Source organism: Carcharhinus amblyrhynchos, chromosome 15 (assembly GCF_965287045.1).
Source record: "Carcharhinus amblyrhynchos chromosome 15, sCarAmb.v2.hapA, whole genome shotgun sequence".
NCBI lineage: Eukaryota > Metazoa > Chordata > Chondrichthyes > Carcharhiniformes > Carcharhinidae > Carcharhinus > Carcharhinus amblyrhynchos.
In genome coordinates, this window is record NC_137338.1 from 37063606 (window position 1) to 37090045 (window position 26440).

At 40.8% G+C, this 26440-nt stretch overlaps 1 protein-coding gene across 1 annotated transcript in view; it reads left to right on the top strand.

The window, feature by feature from the left end:
• The first annotated feature begins 10370 nt into the window (after positions 1–10370).
• dipk2b (divergent protein kinase domain 2B) overlaps positions 10371–26440 on the top strand; it is a 107200-nt gene continuing 91130 nt past the window's right edge. The window contains exon 1 of the mRNA XM_080203268.1: positions 10371–10422. The gene's annotated coding sequence lies outside the window, so the exon portion shown is untranslated. The remainder of the gene's footprint in view (positions 10423–26440) is intronic.

Below are 26440 nucleotides of genomic sequence, written 5' to 3' on the forward strand. Positions count from 1 at the left end.
GGTGGAAAGCCAGCCAGGGCCTTCTCAGGGGCCGCTGTGGTCATGTATCCTGAGTTTCCATAGTCGAATACCAGGGTTGTGTCCTGCAGGATGCTGGGTGTGCTGCGTTGCGTGGGCTGGTGTGGTAAGCGACGGTGGGTGGAGATTATAGTATTTCAGCTGCCTTTCCTCTGACACCTTTTAAAGACACAGCCCACCACTGGCTTTCTGATGAGTAAATCTGTTGTTTGAATTCTAAAACTACATAATATTACCTAATTTGACTGTAACTTAGGTTGGCATTATCATATCAATAGACATTTTTTCTCTAACGAGCTCAGGAAGTGCCACAGATGGGAACTGTCTTATCTGTGTGAGGGGTAGAACGTTCCAGAATGGCCCATCGCATCCCCGTAATATTGAATTTCGAAAAGCAGTTGCTTAGAAATTATGCAACCGTGCATTTTAAAAGCTGGTGTTTTTGCCTGCTACCAGCAGCTATTCAACTCTCAAGATTGCCTGCTTTTTAAATTCACCTCCCACCTGCTTTATTTGCTAATATATTTTCACTTTCTCTGCTTTTGATACAAGTTGATGTCAAGGCATTATGTCTCTGGGGATAGAAATAATTGGTTGAGCCTTATTTTCCACGAGATGACTGTGAAAGCGCTGATGAGAGGTGGAACAGCGAGTGTGATGGAATCAGTTTGACAGGAACGTTGAAAAGACAATTGGGATGTGTACCTAAAGAGCTAATTTGCAGAGGCGGTGGGGGGGCAGGTAGAAGCTGTACTCTAGGCCTGAGTTCTTCCAAAACACTAATGTACTAATGACGGGCTGAATGTCATCTCCTCCTCCTCCTGTGTTGTAGGATGTTAGAATGTAACTGGTGACAACTTTGTATAGGATGTAATGTGACCAATGATAACGAGCTGTAAGGGTCAGCTGACCCAGTAAACCATGAAACCAATCACAGAATGATGTGGTGGTCAGCTGACTCACTATAAATAAGAACCTGTTGGGAATTGTGGGGAGCTTGCATTGGTCCTGGGCGAGGCCCCAAGTTTGGGCTAATGAAGTTTCTTTATTAAACCCTTTCTCTGATTTATAAGTTGAAGTAAGTTTTATATTTTTATTGCCTGCATTTGAAGAGTTCCTTCCGAAGAAACATAGGATTCTATGATTCGCTTCCGGGCTGCGCTGCTCTGCTCTGCTCTGATCTCCCCTGTGGCACAGATTATATGGTCAGGAATTGCCTATGTTGGGCTGACAGTGGAGAGACTGCACAAGGGAGTATAGAGAATGAAGTGTTTGTTTATTTGTAAGAAAGTGGTATGTCGACCACTCCACAAAATCGAATCACCAGAAATCAATCATTGCAAATTGAGGCAATCTCAAATGTTTGTGCAATAAAAATAGAAAAAACACAGCAGGTGTTTTGTTTAACAAAATATTTGAAAACACTGAGCTCGGGCGTAATTATTTGTGTTTTGCTACAAATTAAATTAATAAAAAGGATTGCAGGTATTGGATGGTATATCACAGAGGAGATGTCAGGGGTAAGTTTTTCACTCAGGGTGGGGGTGAATGGGATCGGCTGCCATCAGTGGTGGTGGAGGCGAACTCGTTGGAGTCTTTTAAGAGACTTCTGGATGAGTATATGGGATTTAATGGGATTGAGGGTTATAGATAGGCCTAGAAGATAGGGATATGATCAGCACAACTTGTGGGCTGAAGGGTCTGTTGTGCTGTAGTGTTCTATGTTCTATAATGGGATGTCTCAGGACAGCCAGCAAAAACCGCCACGATATCCATTCTGGAAAGACAGCAATGGGCCTTTCCCAAGATAAAGCATCCTGGTGGTGGTAATCCCACCCACCTACCAACAGCTGCAGGCCAACCCGAGGTGAACAGCTCTTCATTGCTGAGCAACACCACCATTATATATTAAACCCTTTCTCTGATTTATAAGTTGGAGTAAGTTTTATATTTTTATTGCCTGCATTTGAAGAGTTCCTTCCGAAGAAACATAGGATTCTATGATTCGCTTCCAGGCTGCTCTGATCTCCCCTGTGGCACAGATTATATGGTCAGGAATTGCCTATGTTGGGCAGATAGTGGAGAGACTGCACAAGGGAGTATAGAGAATGTTATTACACCCATGTGAGGCCTAGGAACCAGGGCTGAGGTCACAGGCTGGGGGTTGCAGTGGAGTGGGCAGGGGTGGCATTAACAGCAAGGACTGAGGAACAGCTCTCAGCAACCACCCCCCCCCCCCCGCCCACTTCCTAACGCTCCTTGATCAAACTGAATGCCCAACAAGGAGGGACTTCCTCTGGAAGCTTGGTATGTTTGCTTTTTGGGCCTACTCTATGGCAAGTCCCTACTTGCTGCTGGGTAAATGCCAGCAAATATAGGATGAGACCCCTAAAGTGATTATTTGCCTACCAGAAACTCAATTCGATTACCCACAAATATTGTGGCTATGAGAGCAGGTCAGAGGCTGGGAACCCTGCGGTGAGTAACTCACTCCCTGGCTGCCATCTGAAAGCACAAGTCAAGAATGTGATGGAATTCTCCCCACTTGTCCTGGATGACAGCAGACAGTTTGAGTGTTGTTGGAGTTGCACTCAGACGAAGCAGTCTACTTAATTGGCATCCCTTCCACAAACATTCACTCCTCTCACCATTGATGAACAGTAACAGCTGTGTGTACCATCTACAAGATGCATTATGGGAACTCATCAAGGCTCCTTTAGACAGCACCTTCCCAACACGCAACCACTATCATCTAGAAGGACGAGGGCAGCAGATACATGGGAACCATCTGGAAGTTTCTCGCCAAGCTATTCACCACCCCCTGTCTTGGAAATATATTGCCATTCCTTCACAGTCAGTTGATCAAAATATTGGAACTCTGTCCCTAAAGCCTACACCTCGGGAACTGCTGTGATTCAAGAAATCAGCTCACCACCACCTTCTGAAGGGCAATTAGGGATGAGCCATGAATGTTCCCATGTTTGAATTAAAAAGAAAACTCGAGAGCCTCAGTTGGCGGAGCAGAAAGGCGATCCACAGGCCTTCCCACCATTGACTTGATCAGGGCAATGGCTGGGTCCCCAGCTGCCATCTTCCTGTCTGATTAAATGCCCCCATCCATGAGGCAGGGTATTACCATCTGCCCATTATTTCGCACAGTTCTGAGACATGGCAAAAAAACTATCTTCCAGCAATTTGTTGTGTTGCAAAATATAATTCATTTTGACTAAAGATTGAAACTGGCCTGAGTGAATTTGGAAACCTGATCTCAAGGGAATTTTTTTTGCATGTGAAGTCTCCCCCAGTACCAAAACCAGCAATATTGCATTCTGCTGTCTAAAACGGAAAGCGAATGTTAGTACTGTATAAAAAGCAGAACCTTAAAACATCCAAAAGTCTTGTGTAATGTCTGAATATGTTGTCAGTCAGGTTTTCCACGACTGTCTGTCCATTAATGTGGGCTGGAGATGCTGCCTGGATTCTTGGAGGTAGAGTCCTTGTGTTTAGAACAACTTGCATTGAGTAGGGAATTTAAAATATATGTGTATGTGTGTATATGTTTCCACTCAGCTACCGTCTGTAATAACTTGGTCTTTCCACATTATAAATATGTTGTGCTGTGACTGTTTTTTGCAGTTTTCAGCAGCTTTTACAGATAGTTGCTCTTTACCAGCGCATGATCACTAAAGTAAATTTTAATGGCCACAGTGGTTTTGTTGATGGTGGGTCTTCTGTAAACAAAAAAAATGTTACATTCCTCTGTTAAACTTGTAAAACTGAAGTCTGAAGAACAATGAAGTCCAATGCCAGCACTGCCTAAACCTATCAGGGTCCTGGACAAAGACTAAGGAGTGAGCTGTGCCCCTCTTGCATGCTTCCCACTTGCCTCTAGTGTGACATAATTTAGTCTAAAAAGATCCACATAATTTTGGACCACAAGAAACTACAAAGAATCGTGAACAAAGCCCAGTCCATCTCACAAACCTTCTTCCCATCCATTGATTCCGCCTATACTTCCCACTGCCTCAGAAAAGTAGCCAGCATAATCAAAGACCCCGATGTGCCCTGGACATACTCTCTTCCACCTTCTTTTGTCGGGAAAAAGTTAACAAAAGTCTAAAGTTGCCTACCAACCGACTCGAGAACTGCTTCTTCCCTGCTGCCATCAAATTTTTGAATGGACCTACCTTATAGTAAGTTAATTTTTCCACAACATTCTGCACACTCTTCTTTTCCTTCTCTATCAACTGTATGCGTTGTCTGCATAGCGCGCAAGAAACAATACTTTTCACTATATACTAATATATGTGACAAATCAAGTCAAAGACTCAGGCTGTTGCCCCAGAGTTGCTGGTTTAGAAGATCAGCTGGAAAGACCAGAAGGATTTTGAGTTTTATAGCAGTTTCTTTATGGTTGAAGACTCAATGTAAGGATTTGCCATGACATACTTGAGCAAGATTGCATTGAGTAATGCAGCCAAATAACCAATGGACTGCAAGTACATGTTGACACTGAGCTAGCAGAGTTAAGCAAATTGAAACAAAGAAAATTTGGTTGTAAGGACCCTATTTTAGCCATTTGGTACATTGTTTTTCTTTTAAATCACATGATAAGCTGTCAGGAGATCCATAGCAGTTCAGAGAGACTTGGTCAAAGCTTCAGTTCCTTTTCAAATGAGCCACGTCTGATTTACTAATCAGTTCAGATTACTTGTTGATCATGAGATGGGCCGAATAAAACCGAAAAAGAAGTCGTAAGTACTATGTGTCTGAGTGGTTAGAGATTAGAATGAGGTCTCGTGGTTTGAAATGGTGAGATCTAAAAGGAGTGAAGAAATTGGGCAATGAAATCGCAATGCACCCTTATGTTTATAAACAAAAGGCATGAAATGGTGATTCATACAACTGGTAATAAAATTCCACAGTCGTGTCTGATGCAAAAATGTACTTTTAACTCTTTTTAAAATAAGAGTATAAAATCTAACTCATTATCCGGTGTATATTCTGCTGTGTAAGCCTTCCCAAACATCATGCAATGCGGTGTATTTTTCAACACAGTTGATACCTGGGCTTTTCACATTTCAGAAAATTTTCCAGTGAGGTATTAGGGGCCTTTTAAGAGCTTGTACAGTATTTCCAATCTGATTCCCTCTGTTTCAAGGTTAGCAACATTATAAGTTCATACTTTATAAGCATGCATTTAGATTTTGCTACATTTCTTGAAAATAAGATTTTTTTTTCTTGCTCCTATTTCATGCTATTTTCTATTGTCTTTTGTTCATTTGTAAATTGCCCAAATGCAAAGAAGCAACAACTTAAATGTTCGTTGAAGAAACCCTAGAGATTAGAGAAATGAGCTGTCATAATGCCAATCTGTCACTTGGTTCTTGGTCTAATGTACCTATTTATCTGCTTTTCAGTAATTGCTAATCATTGGAAGCTTTTTGCTCTGCGTTGACTAAGCTTTTAAAACTGTGATGTTATAGTGTTAACTTGTTTAATCCCGAAATGTTAGGCAGATCTATCTGGGTCCCAAACTTCCACAATACCACCATGACCAACAATAGCCAGTATATAGGACAATTTAAACTGAGCAGTTTGGGCAAATGCATTTTTTTTATCCTTTTTCCCCTCATGCATCTGGAAACCCAGTCAAAGTTAACCAAAAGTTATTTTTTAAAATGACAGCAAAATGATGCTTGTCCTGCTTTGCAACACACCATCCTGCATTTAATCCCAGCATTTCCTCCAATTCCAAACCATGCCAATAAAATCTATCCAAAGATGTGCAGGTGAGGTGGAATGGCCATGTTAAATTGCCCTGCAGTGTCCAAAGATATGTGGTTATAGAACATAGAACATTACAGCGCAGAACAGGCCCTTCGGCCCACAATGTTGCGCCGACCAGTTAAAAAGCAATGACCCTCTAACCTAAACCAAACCCTTTCCATCCATAAACCTATCCACGGATCTCTTAAACGCCCCCAAACTAGGCGCATTTACAACTGCAGCAGGCAGGGCCTTCCAATCCCTCACCACCCTCTGGGTAAAGAACCTACCTGTTTAGATGGATTAGCCATGGTAAATGCATGGCATTATGGGGATTGGGTAGAGTGGAGAGCTGGCCTGGGTGGGATGCTCTTTTGGAGAGTTGGTGCAGATCCGATGGGCCAGATGGTCTCTTTATGCACTGTAAGCATTCTATTCTATGGATGCTTATATATCAGGTGTATTATTACTACTCATGTCAATTATACAAAACACGTATGTAGGTTTTCAGATACCAAGGTGGTCAACAACACTGAATACCTACTGGACTTTACTTTCATAGCAACACTACCTTTAATTTCATTTTTGAGTTGCTGTAGAAATCAGGAAAATTGGCGTAAAATTTCAAGGCAGTTTCACTGACTGTTTAGTACATTATTGCATCTTGTCTAGTGTGATACTGAACCCTACAGACCAGGACAATTGCAGGTTTGCTCAGTGGCCTATAAAGGTGTCAGTACAATTGACATAAGCGGTTTCCTTGACCTCTTGAGCCATTGAGAATGGCCATCCATAATTCCCATTTCTGAATGCTCGAGCCACGTCTGCTGAAAAGAATGTATGTCAACGTGAGATGAGAACAGAATTGGCTTTGGGGTTAATGATTCCTCCCTCCCACCCTTTCTCATACATTGGTGAATATTGTACCAATAATGTTTAAGATCGCATACGAAAAGTGGCCAATTGACTAAGATAGCAGAGTGCTGCAGATATTTGTGGGACCATGTCAGGATCTATCTAATAATCAAGGCATGTCATTATATTTAGGATTATGGGAAGTGGAGCCCTTTCTTCTATGCCCATCTTGACCGCTGGTTGATATTGACGCATGTCTATTGATAAATAAGAAGAAAACAGATTAAGTGGTTCCATCAGCCTGTAATGCTATCCATGGGCCATACAGCGTGTTAGTGTTCAAAGTGTGGAATAAGTGTCTCAAATTAACTAACTCAGCAGCAGAAGGAGGTAAAACCTGCCATTTCTCTGCTGTATATAGCTCAGTATCATGCTGGGTCATTCACCAAATTGAACTTCTTGTCAGTGTTGGAGGGCAGATGCTGTTAGTTGTGTATACTCATACTCATCCAAGGATTGGACAAACCATAACGGAATCTGCCATCATACACATGAAACATGAATGCTTTCAATTAACCTAAATTTTGAGTGATGGGGAGAATCTCTACCAAATGTTGTTCCTAATTAGCCACTTACAATTAAGTGAGGAAAAATTTTGAGATGTAATGAAAATAAGTACTTGTGTTTATTTTGTTTTAATAGCGCAGCATTTTTAAAGGGAAACATTTAGTAGACTTTTATTTGTAAACAGACACATGATAAATCATTTTAAACACATGTCACTTATACATTGACGTGACAATGGCTAAAATGACTCATGGCTTTTCTGGCACTATGGCCGATCAAATTAAAAGTTTTAATGAAGGCAGTGTCCCTCGTTATTTGTTCTTTACTGGCTGTCTGGATATTAAGTGCATGTCATATGCTATACAACTCTGTATGGAGTTATCAGACTGATTCATGCTATTCTGACATTTTAACTTAATTTGACCTACTGCAAAACAAACTGTACTGCATGAACTGCACTCCCATCTGCCTCAAACTCTCAGTGACACATCACACATGATTCAGCTACGCCCACTCCCTCCCCCAGAAGCAGCCCCCTCGTGTTTACACTTTAGTCCTGATAGTAAGTCCTTTTTAATTCTCTTTGATGCTTGCAGTTGCAGTACTTGGTGTTAAGCTAAGCTAAGCAGATCAGCAGAATGACAACACTAGAGAAGCTGTGATTGAATAATATTGATATCTGGATGTAATTGAAGTTGGTATGTATTAATGCTAATTCCAGAAATTGCCTATTAGTTTCTGTTCAGAATGATACTAAACTAAAACATTTTTTAAAGATTTGTTATATATTTGAAATCTTGACAAATGTGTAAGAACTGCCCTGATTTTCTCTGGATCTGCTATTACTTTATTCATTTAACAAATTAATTTTTTATTTTTTCCCTACACTTTTCATCCCAATGAGTTCTGGAACTCGAGCAGAACAGTGGCCCATAACCACTCCCTACATAGTCAACCTCTCCACTTGTACTTCACCTCTTCCCCATCACATACACTCTCTCACACTCACGCTAAAAGAAAACAAAATTGAAGGCAGGGTAGGATGTAATAATGACAAAGCACCTGCCTAAGCAACCAAGAATGGACCCCATAGTCTGAGGATAAAGCACCATTATGAATAAGTTTGTGCAATGATCTGAAATTTGTAGATATTTAATTTGAACAAGTTTTGTTTATATATTCAGAATAATTCATTGTGACCATTTTGTGTTCTGACTGGGTCGCTTGCATTGTTTATTTAGGGTGGGATTTGTCATAGCTACTGACACAAAAGTATTGTATAGTTGTAATTGAATAATTAGGTTTATGAACTAACCATAATGTAGTTTTAATTTTTACATAGGGTCTGAATGTCACTATCCTGCTTGGATTGATATTATCATTGATTATGCCTCAATTCAGATTCAGTGGGAGGGTCTGCAGTGTTCCACTGAGATCCAATTACTTTTGACTTGTTGCTAAACTTTAACATGTGTAGGACAGTTAGTCATAGAGTTATGTTTTATTTAAATTAAATTATTATCTGGCTGTTAATGTGGAGCCATGGAATCATTGTTATACATCACAGATGTATAAAATGAGTCAGTGGCTATATATTACAGACTTGAGACATAATTCATTAGCTTCATGTTTGGCCTGTATTTAATATCTTACAATTTTGTGTGTGCCCTCCCGTGAGAAGGCTGGGGTTCTCCTAATTCCTGAACAAATCTGCAGAAGCACATAATACCCCATTTCAACCCCACTGCCCTTTCTGTGGCCTCATGGAGTCTGTGGACCACGTCTACGTTTCATGTTAATAGATTGCACACCCTTTTTGATTTTCTGAAACACCTTTTATTGATGTTTTGTTTGCAGTTCAGTCCCACGCTCCTGATCTACGGACACCTGGTGCGGAGAGGGGAGGGTTGGGATGCTGATCTCCTTGTGAACCTGCTCCTGGGCCTGGTGAGACGCACCATCAATAGGTCCAGGCAGTGGGCGATCGGGGCTGGGGGTGGGGGTGGGGGGGGCGTCCATCCCAACTGTCTGCCCCTGTACCGCGGCTACGTTCATGGCCAGGTGTCCCTGGAGAGGGAGCATGTGGTGTCCACGGGCACAGTCGATGCATTCTGTGCCTGTTGGGCACCGCAGGGGCTGAGGTGCGTTATAGACCCTGACAATCACATTTTGATTTGATGTGTCTTAAGTTTCCTTTGTACTTTTTTGTTTGGGCCGTTCCCCCTCCTTTTGGGGAGATAGCAAATAAATTGATTGGACTTGAACCTGGTGTTGTCAGACTTCTTACTGTACTAACTTCACCACTGCCATTCACACAAGTGTTAAAAAAAATCCTGCCAGACTCTCTTGTATTACGTGCAGGAAGAGAAAAGTCTAAATTAAGGTTGGGGGGGGGGGGGGGCAGGATAATATGCCTTTATTGGAAGTTGTAGGCCCACTTCAGTTTGTTCTCCCAATGTGCGTGTGTGCGGTGGGGGGAGGAGGGCGCAGGGACGGCTAGACGTTCCCCTTATTTGGATGAAGGCCATTCCCCTGAAGCAGGGGAGCTTCCTGCTTGTAAGCGGCTGTAGGCACAGCCTGGGCGTATTCCGTCTTTTTTTGAATGGATGCCCTTTTCCTAACCCCAACCTAGCCCTTGATTGAGAACTTTGTGTAATGTGTAGGGATTGCTCATGTGATTGGCAAGCTGGCTGTTCTAGAGGAGGGGGGAGAGACTCGGTGATTGGCCGCTAGTGATTGTATCCCGTCTATAAGAGGAGCTGTGTGTGCATGGGGAGCTGTATTGGGAGTCTGTGTCCGCTGCGTGCACACGCTGGCTATAGCCGCCTGTGGGAGACACACCGGCACTGCCAGAGCAGCACATTGCAACCACCCCAGACCTGGATTACTCAGCGACAGTGCCGGCTCACGAGTTTCAACCGGCACATTTGTTCCTTGTTTTGGAATGAAAATAAGACGCTTTTGTTCCTTAAGAAAACCACCAATAATATGTGTGTGGTCTCTCCCTCCCCCCCCCCCCCCTTTTGCTTGCTTATTTTTCTTTTTTTTGTGTTGTTTAATAGCGGTTTCTTTTAGAGTCAGAAGTGACATCCAGTAGCAGGATTTTGGTTTAAAACTTTTTTTTAAAAAGCCAGTTTAACGCCGGGGACTTCCAGCCATAAGGAAGTGCTGGTGAAAGAATGCCTGACCGTAAAGATGACTTAATCAGACTGGGTGAGTGAAAAAGTCATCACTAACTTGTACTTTTCCTTCAGTACACCGTTTGCAAATACGTAACTAAATCATTTGGGGGACTGTTTTTGTATGGAACGGATTAAACTTAAAATCAAGTGTTTAAGACAAAACAGTAGAAGGTGCCTACATATTGCAATAAATTACCAATATGTAAAGTGCCTGACAACGCTGGCGTAATAACCTTATATTCTGTTCTGACATATGGGTTGGTCAAACTACTCATTAATGTTGTTAATTCTTCTGGGTGTTTTATAGATAAACACATCTATGCGATTTTTTTTCTCTGTATTCGCTGATGCTGACAGTGTGATCAAAGAGGCTTATGGAGAATTATACCACTTTTTTATATGTGGGAAACTGTAACTTGTTTTAATGTTGGGTGACTTCAGTACTTAAAGGGTTAATGTTTGCACATGTAAATCTAGTTGGACTCGATTGTAATGCTTATTTGGTGAGTGGGTGTGGGGAGGATGATTAGGAAATGGGAGCAGGTCAAAATGAAACTAGAATTGCAGCTACCTGTAAGCTGAAGAGTTGAACAGGAAAATAATTATAAAAGAGCAGCAATAAATAAAGTTAGTTTAAGATAAACCCAACGATTTAAGGGTGGAGCTTCCAACAACTATTACAAAAACTTTGTTGGGGCTTTGGCGCCAATAACTGTATATACTCTTATTAAAGGTGTGGCCCAGTACCATGCAAGGTGCTTCAGTTTCTTTGGTGGAAGAGTTTAATTGCCGCTCCCTTGCACACTGGCAGTTAATGCATGACAGCCCATAACAGGGCAGACAACATTCCCAAAGTGCCAACCATGTATTTAATCTTTTACCTAGGAGGAATGTTAGCAAATTGAGTTTAAGCATGCTTTCTTTCCCCCCGTGTAAACGACAGGAGAGATTCCTAATCATGGCAATGGTTGGCATTCCTAATTTTCATGCAACAGGGAACCGAGGCATGGAGCTAAAATTTTAAATAATTTCTTGGTGGTGGTAAGGCCTTTTGAGTGTCCTCTATACAAAGGTGAAAAAAATGGCCTTCAACGTACCCAAAGCTCTAAATGTGTTCTTATTTAAATTTTTAATTTAATTTTTTTTAAAACACCAGCACAAACAGGGAATCTCAACTCCCATCCATTAGAGCAAGGCAAACAGAAAGTCAGGCACCCATCTTTAATGTTGATGACACCTGTCTCACTGCCCCCACACACCTGACACTCATGTTCAAGAAACCAGTAAACTTAAGATACATAACTGGAGGGCTCTGTGCCTCGATTGCACATTATACGTGGCACAAATTAGTAAGCTTGTGGGCGTGTCGGGCACGACCAGTGTCTGCAGTGAGATGGACCTATTGGCATCCTGTCATCATCACAATTCTTGGCGGTTGCATGAAATTACTAAAGAATCTCATAATTTTGTAATGCAGAAGAAGGCCATTTACCCTTTCTATGCAAAGTACTGGCTCTCTGAAAGAGTTATCCATTTAAGGCCATTTCCTTACACACACCGCCCCCCACCCCCTGCCGCCGCCGCCAGACGTTCTTCAATTTTTTTGTTCTTTAAATTTTCTAATGTTTTAAAGGCTATAATGGATTTTACTTCCCATGATTTCCAGTAGGCTTGTCCATGTCCCAGCAATCTTCTGTTTCAAGGCAAACAAATGACTGCTGCTTCTAACATCCTCCTCTTTTCTGGGATCATCTTAAATTCTGTCCTCTAGTTATAATAATGGAAATAGGCTTCCATGAGGCAACTGTTTTAAAAAATTTAACATCTCTATTAGGTGTCCTCTTCACCTTTTTTCTATTCTAATAAGAGTTCCCCAATTTTCCTCCCCAGTCTGTCAACTTGACTGAAGTTTTTTTTTCTGTGATCATAAATTTATCCTTTCCTTGGTCTTGACACAATTTCCTCTGGTATCCAAGACTGAATACAATGGTGTAAATTAAGGCTAACCAGTGACTTCTATGGGTTCAACATTACCTCTTTTTCATTGAATGTAAGCACTCATCTTGATGATCCGGAGTGTTGATTATGACTCACTTAGAGGAAAGGGTTGCAACTTGTAAAAGAGCAATAGGAAATATTTTGGATGATTTTGGAATGAACTAACAGGCACCACAAATATTAGTAATTTGCTTTGAAAGTTAATAGACATGCAGGTTTACTTTGCAGTTCCACCAGACATCTACTGTAACTCCAAGTGGAAAAAGGACAGCGCAAGAAAGATTCGCAAAATAACTTTGTGAAACAAGCCATAGAGTGAGGTTCCAGGCCTTGAAAGTGAACTGGGCTCCTGAAAATAAAAATATGCTTTAAATATATTTTAAAGCATTAAATGCAAGTGACCAGGCACTCTGTCAGCATGGAACTAATAGTTGTCCCCCTAATTATCCCACACCTCTGATATAGTTGGTGCTAGTATAGCTGCGAGGAAGGACCCTGGTCCACAGATTTTAGCGTTTTATTTTCATTTATTGGATGTGAATGTCAAAATTTGAGCAGCGTTTATTGCCCATACCTGACTGCCCTTGAAATGAATGGCTTGCTAGGCTATTTCAGAGGGCATTTAAGAGTCAACCACATTGCTGTGGATGTGGGGTCACGTGTAAGGAAAGCAGATTTGCATTCTTTATGGACATTAAAAAACCAGTTGGGTTTTGTTTATCATCAATAATGGCTTCTTGAGTTTTTAATCACATTTTGTATTCAATTCAAATTTCACCAACTGCTGTGGTGGGATTCAAACCCAGGTCCCCAGAGGATTACTCTGGGTCTCTGGATTACCAGTCCAGTGAAAATACCACTGCCCTATTGGCTCCCCCTTCATATCATGTTAAACATCACCAGTGTAAATTTGTAATAATGAAAATAAAGGATGTATGTCTTGTTCAGTTGGGTGCTTTGTTAACTAATGTTTTGCCTGTTGTAATGGATATGATTGCTAACCTTGTAGGGACCTTGTTTACCTTGTTCATTTGGGTCAGATTCGTTTTTAAGTATTGAAATTGTTCTGCAAGTTCTATGATAGGGATCAAAGCGGTATCTGCTCAGCCAAGTATTGCTGAAGGTCGTATGGGATATTTGAGTCAAGCTCTCTCTTAAGGTCATCATTAGGAATCGTGCTGATTCAACATCACCTCACACTTGTGTTTAAAGGTGACAGAATGATCAGGGTTGATGCTAGCGGAGAGATCAATCAGTTTAATTGTGGAGCCATTACAAGGACCTGTAAGTTCTAGAAAGGTACAACTTGATGATCGTTGTTAGCCAGCAAAATTGCCCCCTTTATTTCCTTTCCATGCCGGCTAAGTATGATTCCTGGGAGGGGCCTTGCATGTGCTTTTGTTTTGGAGAAAATTCAAGTTATTGTGGTTGTGGAGGAGGGCCCTCCTACAGAATGAGTAATGTTTCAGAGAATGGGTGGGGTATAATTTAATAGAATTTCACCATGGGTGGAAATCTGAGCTCTTCCCACATAAGTTGAGATCCAGAGCGAGTCAATCCATGAAATACCTGCAGAAGATGAGACTTTGGTTGAGTAATAATGATTTTCAACCCACTGTGGTTGGTGGCACTAAGTTGTTATCATAGAGAGAAGCAAATGTTGAGTGTTTAACCTATAGATGATTCCCTGATTTGGTGTACTAAGGTAGTACCCAAGTAAAAGTATTCTTTCCCTTTTGAACTGGAAAATAACAAAACAACATAGGAAACTAATAAAAAATCGATCTTGATTTTTAAGCATTACAAAGGTTAAAGCTAGTGTTAGTCTACTTCTATTGAGGCACAATCAGTGCATGTTCAGCTAGGAGAATCTGTCCTAAACTATTAGTGCAACTGGTAACATTTGCATGTGATAGAAATGATTTAAAATACTGCAAACTTCAGGGATTGTCTTTCGAGATCACTTTTAGTCTTTGTTCATGGGGATCTTCAGTCACCTAGCTCATAGTGTGCTACACTTTGTGGAGAAGATTTGCCTATAAATACTTGGCAAGTAAAATACCAGATTTGACAGTCATTATGTGAAGTTGATAACACAATTCCCTCAGTAGCCATGATCTGGCCTGTGGCTGCAGATTAGTGGGAGATGGATTTATTTGCAGAATCTTCCATGGTGATTTCCTGATCCTAGTCATCTGTTGGAGGGGAATAGAAGAAAGAGTGATTTGGAAAATGGCAGTAAACCTGGTCTGTTGCCTGGCATCTCATGATGGCTAATACAGTAATTAATAGGCTGGGCACAAGAAATCATACACATTTTAATCAGAAAATTATCCATAACACTTCCTGACTATACTATGCAATGCTCTGAACGCTATCCCATTTCAACTTTCTGGTCATGAAAGACCTAATGGAGCAGTGCAGAATCAGTTCTGATGGAGTTTTTCTCTTATTTTTGTTTTCCTTTCTGCAGTTGAATATTGAATAGAATATTTTAACACCAGCATGGAGCACAAAATGTGTTGCTTGCAATGACTGGATGACTCAGAAAATTAGCAAAATGCCCTTTTATCTTTATCCAGGTCAAACAGAAGATGAATATTCCCTTTCGGCTAGTTGTCGGGATGAAATGAGTTTGGCTGCAACACAGTTCCACTGGCTGTAATTCAACAGCAAATAATTATCCATAACTTTGCATTAATTGGTCTTCATTCTCTTTCCTCTCCTCCCGCCTTTTCCCACCTCCACAGGTCACATTTATAGGGCTAGCCAGTGTAAATAATAGTACATTTGGGAACTTCGGCAGTTGACAAAATAATTACCAACTGAAATTCTACTTCATGCACCTTTTTGATTATTTACTGGAGATTTTAGCATTATGGAAAGTACTGCTCAGTTTCTTGTTGCTTCTCCAGAGACATGTTCCTCTTATTCACACCAGAATGGTGAAGGCAAGAATGGACTGTGCTTTTCTGATATTGGGGGTGGGCATAAATTTCTTGGACTCGATAGATGGAACCTTGTATTGCGTTTTCCTGTGTTAAACTTCAGCTGCTACTGCATTATACTGTATGGAGGTGACCAAAATGAAAAAAAAACTCCAGTCAACGCTAACATTTAGTGTGGCGTTTTAGTAACATTAGTAATTTTTGCAAGTGCTAGAAAAGTGTAGTAAATGATGTTACACCTGACTTCAGTGCCACAGATTCAGAACATCAAACATGCCAATAGTTCTTATTATTTAGTTTCAAAGGGCACTATATCATCGAAGAGTATCTAATAAACTTTATTTTTGTTGCACAAATAATGCCAATCATATTAGAATGTAGCATGTGTCATTTGGATTTGGCACCAGGGCATTGAAAATGACGCATGTTTCTGGATCATCTTTTCTAAGCCAAAGAATAGGTGTCAAGCACTAGTCTTTGTCCTAAAGCCCCTTTTTGTTTTTAAACTTATTTCTGGATGTTCTGCTGTAGCCATTCCTCAATTTACCAAGAGGATGTTGGCTATTTGCCAACTTCCAATGTTAATCTGGAGCTGGTTACCATTAATGAAATCCAGAGTGAGATGTTCTGTTTTTGTTCCCTTTTTCATAGGGAAGTATCAGACTCCTTGTTCATGATTTTCTTCCCCCAGTAAGGTAACAGTGATTGGGACATATCAGACAGGGGGTCATGAGCTGAAACACTCAACTATCATGTGGTAGCACAGAACAATGTTATCTGAAAGACGTTCTGCCAGATCACTTGTTTGCTCTACCAATCTTGATACCTTAATTACCAATTCTTGCTACTCTGAATAAATGATTCAAACCTACAAAGCAGTGGATGCCATATGCATAGCCCAAAGTGCCACTAGCCTGAGGTGCTGGATTGGCTTCACATTTAAGGTTCAGAAATGTAAGGCAAATAACAAATTGATTCATTTCTTTGTTGTCTCCAACCTTTTAATGTCAATGGCGAAATTCAGAAAATTTTATGATACTATAATGCCAGATCCCTTGCATTGTTGCTGCATAACAGTTACTGATGTGCAGAAACACTATAATTGTAGTACCTGATTCCATGCACACACACCACCCCCCCCCCCCCAGGTAAGTGGGTGCTTTTCTACCTTTGCAACCGCAATTAGATATAATGTGACCCAATATTTTCTCTCGTAGCATCTATTACTAGTATTGATCTCTAGACTGGCACTCGAACCTGGGTTTTCACCTATTGGTCATTGGAGGGAAAATTTGGCCCATGACTCAACTTGTACATCAGAAAATTCTCCCTTCTCTTGAGTTGTTGCCTAACTATATGACAACACTTTCACTATTTTGGTAACTTTTCTCAGTCATTCGACTTCCTAGTATGAATCATTAATATGTCATTTCCGTACATTTCTGAACACAAATGTGAAGCCAACCTTGCACAATGCACTGATGAGACTCTTGGGCCATGTATATGGCATCCACTGCTTTTTTGTTGTGGTTTGAATCATCTATTCCAAACAGCAAGAATTGATGAAGTGGGTTGTGTTAATAACAATGCCAACCATGGCCACTCTGAATTGGTGAGTTAGATGATAACAATCTGAGCAGTCAGCATGTACTGTTCAGTTTCTGAACTGCTAAATATCTTGTCTCCGTCTAAACTTTTATCAGAGGTTTTTGTGACTTCGACTTGTTCATTCTCAACAGGGGGAAAACCGTGCACAGCACAGGCACCAATTTCAAATCTACTGGTCAGGGTAATGTCTGGCTGTGGCCTAAGTGTCCCACTGTCAGGAGAAGAATGTGCCCTGGCCAGCCAGCTGAAAAAATTAATTAAAAATAGTAAATACTGGTGTGCAAGGGAGCCCTTTTAATTTTAACTTTAAGATGGTTAGAAAGTCCCTAATCGTGCACCACAGGCCACTTCCAGAGATGCTTTTGGTTTCACTGGTTGGTGGCTGAGTAATTCCAGTGTAAAGACAGTAACTGACTCGCCAGTACTTAAATATTTAATTTCAATGGTTCACCACATTTCTGTAAGAACTGTTTACTGTACATATTTGACTAAAGATTAGACTTTACACTGACCTGAGCACAAAACTAACTAATATGTGCTAACTGTTAAGTGTCTGACATCCAGTTTCAAATGAGCCACAATCTCTTCCATGTTGAAAGAGTGAAGATAGTTGGTGCAAATAGAGCTGGCATGGCCAATGTGAACCATACAGAAACTGAGCTGGCGTGGCCAGTGTATGCCATAGAGAACTGATCCTATATCTGCAGATAATGTCACCGAGGGATTGTATGTATAATGTGCAAGTGAGGCTGATGGTTTGGAGTAAAGCAGTCTGTCTGAATTGGACAGCAGAGAAGGGTCAGACGGGGATTGGTATAATTGTAGAAAGGTGGAGGAGGACATGGTCATAAGGATATCGTTTGGCTCAGTATTTCTATGCTATGGCATCAATGAAATTTAATTGGGAAGATTTAAATGCAAAGTTCCAGGAAATATGGGATTAGATCTAAAGGGTAATGCCATGTTCAAGGACTTGGAAGAGAAGGGAAGTTGGCGATAGGGTGGTGATTTGCAAGGACAGAGGGGTCAAGATTGGGCAATTGACCGCAGTTTTGTAAAAGACACATTCTTGCTAAGAGAGCGATTTATAATTTCAACAATTATTAACTTATTCATATAGTGCCTTCAATATAAAACACCCCAAGGCACAGGAGTGTTTTGATTAAACTTTGATACCATGACACAACATGATATTGGGTCAGGTGCTTGGCCAAAGAGGTAGGTTTTAGGACTGTCTTAAAAAGGCAGAGACTTATGGAGAAATTCCACACTGGGGGCTTAGGCAGCTGAAGGCAAAGCTGTCAGTTGTGGCACAGTTAAAATTGGGGAGTCTCGTAAGGACAGAAGTAGGTGCGTGCAGAGATGGGAGGAATGAGGCTGCGGAGGGAATTAGAAACTCGTTTTCAAATTTGAGGCACTGTTTAACTGGGTACACGCCAGTGATCATTTTGATGAGTAAGTTAGGATGCTGACAGCAAGGTTTTGATGGCCTTGTGTTTTACAGAGGATAGAATGTGGAATGTCAGCCAGGAATAATAGGTCCAGAATTATCAAAGGCTTGGATGAGGATTTCTGCAGCAGATGCTGAAGTAGGGCAGGGTCAGCTGATGCTGCAGGAACCGAAATAGGTAGTTTTAGTGATGTTATAAATTTGTGTTTGGAAACTCATCTTGGTCAAATATATGTCCAAGGTTGCAAGCAGTCTCATTCAGTTTTATAATTGTCACAGAGAGGGAGAGACTAAGGAACAGAGGTGTAACAGGAATAATCATTTCAGACTTCCCAATATTTAATTGGAGGAAGGTTCTGCTCTTTCAACATTTGATATATAACAAATGGTCTGTTGCATAGCAACTTTGGAGGAGCCGATGGATATGTTAAAGCACAGTTGGATACCAGTGTTGGCAGCACGTATGCAATGAGCAACACCATCAACTAGCAAGGTAACAGGAAGAGATGCTCCATGATCAATAAGTTGGTGGGAATGGATCAAGGGGACAGGTTGGTAGATTTTATGGACAAAGTGAGCTAGAAAAGGGGTGGGGGGGTGAACTTTCAGCCAAAAATGGTGAAAATTTGGCTACTGGAATGGGGTCAGGCAGCTGAACTGCAGGGGATTGTTAGTTGTGAGAAAAGATCTGATGTTGTGTTTGCTGTTGGGAGTAATCCTGGAATGGTGTGTGGGTTGAGAAGAATGTGTGGTCCCATATAGTGCTTAATGTGGTCAAGTCCAATTAGGTGATGAATAGCTCAACTCATTGAGCAATGACTCCATTCCCGTCTGTCATGGTGGACCTGATGAAGCAAAGGTTGGGGCCAAACCGGGAGAAATGACAAGGGACAAGGCCATCAAAAATGGAAGCTACGGAATGTTTGAGTAAACTCGCTGTAAAAGTATCGAGGTGGTGAATTGTAAGGCTATAAAGGGCTTGGAAACAGAGTTTGAGTGGGGAGTGCTCCTAGAGATTAACTTGGATATGGGTGCTGAGGGATACAGAAATGTGGTTGGAGATAGATGTGAAGTCTGAGGCCATGTTAGGTGACAAGGGGTGGCTGTGAAAATAGAACTTGTACTGAAAGAGAGGGCACTAAACGGCAGTCATTTGTTTTTATGCATTTGAGAGATGTGGGCCTATCCTTAGTTGCCCTTGGTGGTGGTCGTGAGTGAGTTGCTGCCTTAAATTCAGAGGAGAGGGGAAATATGGAGATTGAAATGACAGGATGAGTTCTGCACAGAAGAGAACATCTGAGAAACTTGGCACAAGTATGAGGATGGAACAAGGTGAACAATACCAACATAGAGAAGATATTCCAGGAAAGCAAGGAGACCAAGATTTACACATTTGCCAGCAGATTTCACTAGATGGCAGCCAAAAGCAGAAATATTTATTGGTTTTTTGTTTTCTCCTCTCCATGGATTAGGGATGGAGGGCAATTGTAACACACTCACTACCCAGACTGAAGTCAACCAACTTGAAACAGATCAGATCTAACTGTTGTGCTTTTGTATGTCCCTGAATTATGAAACCCACACAGACACCTAAGAGAGTGTGCAGGCTCCACGTAGACAGTCACCCAATGCCAGAATTGAACCTGAGTCCTTGCCACTGTAAGGTAGCAGTGCTAACCATTGTGCCACAGTGCTGCCCATTAACCTGAGAATTTTCCAGGTCTGGTCAGATCTAATGGTTATTGCAGTAGTAGTTAGTAATTGAAACGTTAAGCTGATGATGTTGCAAAAGTGTAAAAGCTCATAATTTTAACTTTTCTAGGTCATTAACTGTAAATCTGCCTCTGTGACAGTACCATGAATCTAACCTTCTTTAGGTTTGAAAAGACAGTAGAACAAAATCCATTAAAGCTAGGTACAGGAGATAATAGCAATGGTTCCAGTTTTAATCACAGTACAACTTCCCATCTAAAAGTTGGTTTTAAAGCCATTTTTTGGTGGGGGGGGGGAATGGGGGCGGGGAGGTGAGAGTGGGGATTAAGCTGCTTGTAGAAAATGAATCACTGCAATGTTAGTTTATCTGACTAAACAAAGAATTCCTAATGAGTGAATAAAAGGTAAATATTCCTATAGGGCTCTTGGATTTCTGTTGGAGAAGCTCCTAACTTTATGTTTAGTCAAAGCTAGAATATCAGAAATTGAAAAAATTCCAGACACAAGACTTTATTTGTACAGACAGTATTGATAATTAAATTGTAAATGAGTTCATTTGCTGTTGTGATCTTCACCCTGCGCTTAAATTAATTCACACAAGTGTATCTTATTTAGCCATCTGAGAATGTACAAACTTGCCTTTTAAAATTCAGCTGCTGGTTCCATCTCTACAGACTGGGAAAAGATAACTAGCCTTTTAAGAAGTCTGGCAAAAGGATAAATGAACGGGAACTTAGTTAGGATGTGAGTTATTCCCACAGTGAATCATTGTAACTTGGTTCTTATTCTCAAAATAAATCTGGATGAATCAGCTTGTGTTTGAATCAGTCCAGTTGGAACCAGAATTGAACCTGGTCCAATTGGAGGAAACCATCTATCCTGGAATCTATATAAATTTCAGTATATTGGAGCCTAACCTGCCCCATAATTCAGGGGCATACGGTGGCCGTAACAATTATTTGATTGAGTATCTGGGCTAACCGTTGCAGTTGCAGCCAGTCAGTCAGTCAGTAATGACATTTTAAAATGTTTCTCACTGAATAGTCAAAAGATTCTTGCAGTGGGGCAGTTGTGTGTACCCAGTGTTTGTACGGTATGTAATCATGGTGGAATGAATCAGCACAAATAATTAGGGACTTTTGGACATCTTGGCATTTGTGTTGTAACTTCAGCACAAGTGAAGTGACTATTCAGTATTTGAGTATTATGAATGATTCAGTTCCTGTTGGCGTGATCCTGCTGACAACAATTTGGTTAGGAGAACTCAAAAAAAAATGTTTTAGAATGTGGATGTGGTGAGCCTAGTCATCTTCGAGGTATTTCAGAGGAAACCCACATCAACTGTAAAAATGAACTTTGAACTCCTGGACTCCAATAATAGTTCCAGCACTACTTGATGGGCATGCTTAATAACTTCTTTCAAAATGTACCCATCATTGAAAATGTTTTGAACTTGGTATCTGTACAAGAGGGCTGTTAGTTCTAAAAAGATAATGAGTGTGCTCCTGGGATCATTTGGCTTTATTTAGGAGTTATACTTGCTAAGGGGTGCTGTTGCAGATTAGTGCCTGATGGCTCCAAATCACCACATGGTGAGCTTTTGATGCCAGCAATGAGTTTAAATTGGACCCCAGAGCAAAAAAGATTGGGATCTAAGATTAGGAGTATTCTGGTTATATTATTTTCCATTTTCTATAAGCCAATTCCAAAATAGCATTAGCAAAAACTATTAAGTTTGCTGATTCATAGAATCCCTGCTGTGCAGAGAGAGGCCATTTGGCCCATCGAGTCCCCACATATTAACACTGCTAATCCTAACCTAAATCCCTTGGGACAGTAAGGGATAATTTAGCATGGTCTTGCATAACTTAAGTTGTAAACCTTTGCATTGTGGGAGGAAACCGTGGCATCCAGAGGGAACCCGCACAGACACTGTGTGAACTCCACAGAGATGGCCACCCAAGGCAGGAATTGAACTTGGATCCCTGGCATTGTGAGGCAGCAGTGCTAACAGCTGTGCTGTCCATTAATCCCCAATTTCTCCTTTTTATTCCATCCATCCATCTCTCTCTCTCTCTCTCTCTTTTTACCCCAACCAATCCCCCACAGCTGGAGAAAATTTGTTTTACTTTGATATAGACCAGAATAATTTAGTGAGAGGCTTACCTGACTATTGATCCTGGTCCATTGTCCCATTAATTTTGATGGAATGAAAATTGCACTAAGCCCTACAAAAGAGGGGAAATCCACTCCACTAAAGTATTGCCCAGAGTATTGTGAAAATGATCTTTCTAACTGTTTTGACCAAACTGACACTTTTTTTTATACTAAACTAATCTAATAACTGCCTCTACCAGATTCTCTGCTGTCCCCTCCCATCCTGCAGACATCAACTTGTGGTGACTTGTAGACCCACAGCTGTTGGAATTCCTTTGGAATCTCCCTGAAGAAGTCATTCTTCATGTGTGAACCTTTCCTGCGGGGAGGTGAAGATCAACTTCAGCAGGAGTCCAAAGCAATGGAAAGGAGACTAGCCGGGTACAAAACAGGGCTGCTGATCCATTGCAGTCCACTTGTGTCCCCGCTGTTTGATTTTGCTCAACGTCACAGTTAAGCCAAACCTTGTCCTTACCTGATATTGAAATACATATATTTTGAAATGAGAGGGTTTTTTAATGTATTCATTTTTAAATATGTAACTGCCTGAATTTGCTTACTTCAAATCTAAGTAGGACCAGAAATCTGTTCTAATCTGCACCATTTAATGTGTGCAAAGAACTTGCCTTAACGTTAAAAGCTGTAGAATTCCAGCTGCTTAAATACTCGGTTACATATGAGATCTGTTTTGTTGCTCTTCTCTACACCCTCCCCATGCTTGTATAGGTTTTCTTGGCTTATTGGCCAGGATCACAGTGCTAGTATGATGTTTGAATGGGGCATTGTAAAGTTACAGAATAACCTCCGGGCATGAGGGACTGGAATTCTTCTCTACTATATTGCATTTTCTTTTGGCCTGGCACTGTGGAAGGAAATCACACGGGAGGCATTCCAATGATTCCATGCCCTGATTTTGACAGAGAGCCAAAAGGGAGGCTGGGTCACTTTCTCTTCTACCGCACCCTTTTTTTCCCTCTGGGCTGTCCAAAATCTCTTTTTGTATCCATTTTGCTTGGGCCTTCACAGCAAGCTGCAGATGTCTTGTTCAGATTTCTTGTGTTCCAATGTCCTGTACAACTTGCCAGATTCAGACATTGGGCAGTCCAGGATGGTCCAGCCCAGATTGCTGGGAGCAGACAAACCTATGACTGCAGCATCCCAGATATTTTGGGGGTACCCAAAAGAAATACTCCTAATACCACAGAAGTAATTTCAAACTCACCTTATAAGAGTTATTTCAGCTTTATCACAAGTGAGTGCATGCATGGAGAATGGACACGAAATATTCACCCCAAAATAGTAATTGGATTCAGTATACAGCATCCCTCCTTAATTCACATTTTAAAGGAGGCTTCTACTGAAACAGGGCAATGATTCAACCACCCGCTCCTGTGAAAGTGGCAACAAGTCTGTTGCTGATGTGAACCAGAAAGTTAATTCTACCAAACCCTTTTGGAAACTAATTTCTCCCTTTTTGTTTCAAAGCCAATCAAAACCTCAGTCCATCACCCTGATTTATTGAATTGTCTGTACAGGGTCATTTTCTTTATTAATAATAATAATTCCTGGGATAAATCTTTTAAGAATTAATGTTGCATTTTGTTTTAGAGTCCTGATTATGAATGTGGATTAAAAGCAACAAGCCTTGCAATATTGCATTCAACATGTCCACCCACCTTCAATCTTTCAATTCTCAATGGTACACTTCACCAACTTTTTATCCAGTCACCTGTTTGACACCAGACTCATGGCTTTTAGTAAAGGCCTATCTCATCAGTTTTCTGAAAGTTGAAATAAATTTGTACCTTGTGGAATTTGAATTTCTACTTTGTAACATCCTCAACAAAGTTAAGGAAGTTTGTCAGGCTCCTCTGCCAAGTCTAAATAGCTTTTTTATTATACAGTACCCCGCCTATCTACTTGTTGGACAAGGCTGCTATTAATTTTAGATGGATGAGCTTGTGGTGTGGCCCAGGATTATTGCCTGTTGACACTGTAAGGGTTACTCCAAGACTGGTGCCAGTGGGAACTCTACATGCCTGGAGCAAAGGTCAGAATTTAAATTTGGCCAACCTGTGCCCAAGCTTTCATTGAGCTGGTGGTTGGTGAGGCTGCAGTCAGCAACATTGAGTTCAATAAATTATTCCTTGTGTAACTTGTTTCCAGTTCTGCAAGGATTTGCCTGTGTCTAATATTAGTTAAGGCAATAGACTGCAAAGATTTCCTTAATCTACTTCATAGCTCTATGATTACACACCATCTGACCCAGGGGATTTGTTAATTTTGTGTATTAAATGTCTTTTGACAGTTTCAGTGCCACCGTTTCTTTAGAACTGTGACTTCCTTAAGATCACATTGGAAGGCTTTAAAATATATTATTCCTCTCGTCTTCTAAACCCCTTGTTTTTGCACCTCCAACATCTCGTGACCTATTACAGCAAACTTTGCACTTTCTCTTCCTTTGTATGGCTTCTCTTTCCTCTTTTTAAAAAAATACCTTATTTATCCATCTTCACAATGGCTTATTAACATTTTCCTTTTTATCAATGTTATTCAGTATCATTATTTTTAAAGGATTTGCCCTTCATTTATTTTTAAAATTATTCATATTTTTGGCCTGCAGCTGATTGTTACACTGTAATAATTTCTCACTTGCCCCCAAAAGCTGCTTCTGTAATGTGGATGTTTCCCAGCCAACCTGGGTCCAAATGCAAGTGACCCCTTATGAGGTCTCTTTGTACCTAGTTCAATCACTTCATTTCCATTGGAGTTACCAATTATTGAGGTATAATATTTAACATCTACCTTGTCGCCTCATTCACAGTTGTATTTCTTCAAAATATCTTTGGAAAGTCTGGCTTCAGACTGGAGTTTATTTTGCAGCACTGATGTAGAGTTTTACAGCACAGAAAGAGGCATTTCGGCTCAATGTGCCCACATCGCCCATCAAGCCCCTGTCTATTCTAATCCCATTTCCCAGCACTTGGCCCATAATGCTATGACATTATGGGAGGGGGAGCATCCACCATCCAGAGTTTCATGACTAGATTGACAATGGCATGTGTTTTGGAGTGGAGAAATGGTAAAAATGATACCGCAAAGATGGACCCACAGCTCCCTGACTGCCACGATGAGCTTTGAGTGGAAGGCTATTCCCTTACAAATTTATAAAAGTTCATTCTCAAAATCCTTGAAAGCTCACCAGGCCAAGGTCTGCCTTGAGGGAAAAGTTTGAACCATGCAATGGACTGGCATTGCAGAGTTACTTTGTCAGAGACCATAGTGTCAAGAGCCGCTTTGTGTTCAGTTATGGCTGACATTCTTCTCTTGAATGCTTGAATACTTAACATGTTGCATAAGCAAGTACGCCAGTGTTTATAACCACATTAGATCGTCCTCAAAACGACCAATGGAAATTATGCAGCTATGTTTCAGAGAAGACAGTTTATTTGGCTGTTCTATCAGAGCTTTGGTACATCAGAGAGTTCTTGTGCCAATCCTAATGCCAATACTATAAGTGACAAAGGATCAACCTTGTGGTGTTCAAATGCATGGCAGCTGGGGACTATGGGAATAGAATAGATAATAAATAACAGGACTCACTTGGATGGCCAAAGATTGTGGCATTATTGTGGGTATTGCTTAGCTGGTGACCCGAAGTCAGTTTCCATTCGGAGTATCTATAGTGAGAAGAAGTTGTATAGAACAATAACAATCTATACATCCAGCAGTGGGGTGATGGTGGAGAAGATGTACTGAAATCCAGAATCCAAAGAATGGAGCACTGATCACTGGAAGGAATTGTAGATATTACTGGATCAAAGAATTTCAACATGAAATGCTGGGGACCCCTGTGTTTGTCTTGTGCCAATAGGACTTGGGAGGACTACTGAACACGCACAACTGAGGTTGGAACAGGGCTTGTGTTAAAGTTAGATGACCAGTAAAAAAGAGATTGAGAGAGTAATGGAGGTGACAACATTGACTGGGGAAAGCCTGCAGCCAGAGGCTCTTCAATTTGTTTACTTGAAAATAAACTTGCATTAAAGCACTCTACTATTTAGAGGATCTCCTTTAAAATGTCTAAAATCCTAGAAACTGGGTTATATAAAATTCAAAAGGTAGGAAATAAAAACAGTTTTTAATCACTATTTGAAAGGAACATTTTATTATCA